A 3,172-nucleotide genomic window follows, 5' to 3' on the forward strand; every position below is an offset into this window, starting at 1 on the left:
AGTATTCTTTAGGTTGGGATATTTATGAATGCATTTCATAATTTGCTGAAATATGTTCTTCTTCATTAAACAATCTTTCAGGAAAGCACAGAATGCATTTAAAAACAAGCCCAGTTTCGTTTCAATAAGGCAACCAAAAGGAGATAAACTCATATTCATTTACTAATAACTTAGTATTATCTTACTAGTAATGATCTACATATTTAATGAAAGTAATTTCATTTAACCATTGACCTAACTCACCAAAACATTAAAGTTTTAGTTTACCAAAAATATTTGGAAGACTAAGACTTTATCTGAAATTTCTAATTTTATTTACATCTATTCAATGTAACTCGTTCCTAACAGTTTCAATGAGATTACCCATAAAAATTGTGCGAGGCATGGGGTGGGATCAGTGAAGTAGGAGATGAGGATTGCAGGTTGTGCTTGTCCTGATGTGCACAGGTGATGGATGGAAGTGTTGAATCACTATACTGTGCACATGGAACTAATATAACATGGCGTGTTCAGTCGCTGGAATTAAAATAAAATTAAAATATAAAATAAAATTTAATTAAAATAAAAACTTAAAAACAATTAGGAAACATAAAAGCTTGTTATTCTTCCAAGCTATTTTTTTAACATTTTGAATAGAGATCACATCTACTTATTTTATTAAACCAAGGCACGTGGCAGTTTTATTTTTAGTGCTGATAACTAAAGCCAAGTCTATTTGCCCAGATCATATGAATTTGAAACCTATTTAGGTTAGTTTTTATCTTTCTACACTTTTAGAATGCCAAATCCTTACAAGTACTTGTACCCCATCCAAGGAGATAAGGCACTCTACAAACTAATTTGGGCAATATCCATCCAGTGAGAAAAATATCTCACATTGACAACATATATTTGTAGACACAAAGACCACTGCATGGAGCCTAGAGTCACTAACATATGTGGAGAAAACGTTAAGATCAATATGTGTCCCTGGAATATTAAGGAGACTATGCTAGAATTTAGGCACAGGAGCCCTTTAGTAGTTTGTATTTTATATTTATGTATTATTAGCAGTTTCTTTTTTCAAAAGGCATCTTTCCTTTTTTTCCCCTCAGTCTCGGGCATCTGTAGGTTGGTTTTATATTTCAAAGATACGATAAGTTGTATAACTTTAAGGAGAAAAATGCCAATCTTTTATAAGCACCCTTTGATAAGCAGGAGAAGTAGGGAGATTGGGAAAAGGAATAGGGGAACTTTGAATGGCTGAAAGAGTTGCATTTACAGTTCTGTTCAGATTTGTGAGGACAGTTGCTCTCAATGACTCACAGACTTGTATTTACATGAAATGACATCCTATGTTGATCCAACCTATCCAGCATAAGAGTTTCAACCTGCTTCCTTCTCTCTGGGTGCATAATTTGAATTATAAGGATTTTTGGCAGTATGGAATGACCCCACTTGGGTATAAGATGGGTTCCCAAAGGGGGTGCAAAGATACTCTCTCCCAAGATCCAGAGTCACTCACAGTGAGAGCCAAAGGAAGGATCCAACCAGCGGCAGGTCCCCAGCAGGCAGGAAGCTAAGAACAGTTATGCAGGATGCCACCAGCAAGAAGGCAATAGCCTATCTCTGTGAGAGAAGGGATCCATAGGGATGGGTCTGCACTTAAAAGAAGGAGAAAACGTGAAATTTTATTATCCTCTCTGGATCAAGCACTGCAGACAGAGAGATTTGGAAGGAGCTAATTCGGCTAATGATTTGTAACCATCCCTCTACAGTGCCAGTTTTTGCAGGACCCCTTCTGCAGGCCTCGGACTTGACTAGAATTTCCACTTGGCTGTTTGAGGGTATAGTACTATACCTATATAGTAGCTTTCCAGAAATCATCCAGTTTCATCAGCTCTGGGAGGAGCTCATTTAGGGGCCCTCTCATGAAGTTAGATACTGGGGTGTGTCGAAGGCCATGACTGTGGCAGACATCTGTTAATGGCTGTGTAGTCAGCACAGTGGAAAAACAATTCAGACTAGAATGCATGCTCAAAGAAGCAAAAATGGGAGCATGAGGAGTTCTATAAGTCTTCAATAGGTTTTTCTGTTTTAGGTACTTCTCCAACATTTAATTTTTCTTTAAACTTTTACAATGAATGTTTGAATAACTTTGGAATTTTGAAACATTTTATAGACTTCGCTTGCCAATTAACAGAGGTGTCTTAGTCTGCTTAACTGGAGGATGCTTGCTTCTAAATGCATTTCTTAAGTGCTGCTATCTAATTGGGAATTTCCCCATTTTGGACATTGTATTTTTAGGTTCTAAGTGTCCTGAGGGCTGGCAGCAGAATGAAAACTAGCCACTAATGGAATTTACATACCTTTCTGCCCAGCTATACATCAACAAATAAGTTGTAGTTCACACTTCTGTCAGGCCTTATTTTTGGATCTCCAACCTGACAGTTACCAAGCCAGTTCCTTGGGACACAAAACAAGCTTCGTAGGATCTTGCCATTTTTGCTAGATATCTGTAATATTTGAGACGATAGTGGTTAGTTGTACAATAAGCAGGTGTAGTAGAAGGTGGTGAGCTTGACTCATCATAATTTAAGGATCCTAGGAGCTAAGACTTCACTGAGCAGAGCTAACATCTTGCAGGAATGTGTCCTGGCATTGGGGATTGTGTGTGTGTTACAGTGTTAGCTCTAGTACACGAGATTTCTTGAGGATAATGGCTGAACAATTGTCCTGCCTACCCGCTCCCTGACCAACTTATATTACCAAGGGGGTGTTCTTGGGGTGGAAAGGTCTCTAATAGCTTTTGAAAGCTTGAGCAATGCCATCCAATTTTTGCAGATTATTCTGCCTCTGAGATCCCTGTTAGGAGTAGTGTTTATCTACAAACAAAACAGGACAAACAATAACGTACACCTTGGTGTATGGTCAGTAAAGATACTACTGAGTTCTGGACAAGGAAGACTCTGTGTGCATCAACAATTCTCCCTGGAACCATGCTTGGATTATACCCAGGCAACTGGGATCTGAAAGCTTAGGACCTTGGCACAGGGCAGACGTTTCTGCCAGTTCAATTGGACTCTGGGAAAATATGCAAGCTCAATAGAGCTCTAGACAAACACGTCAGCTCAGCTGCGATCTGGGCATAACCCTTGGCCAGCCCATGTTGACCTGAAAGCCAATTAGATCA

The sequence above is a fragment of the Lutra lutra genome, unplaced genomic scaffold (assembly GCF_902655055.1).
Source record: "Lutra lutra unplaced genomic scaffold, mLutLut1.2, whole genome shotgun sequence".
NCBI lineage: Eukaryota > Metazoa > Chordata > Mammalia > Carnivora > Mustelidae > Lutra > Lutra lutra.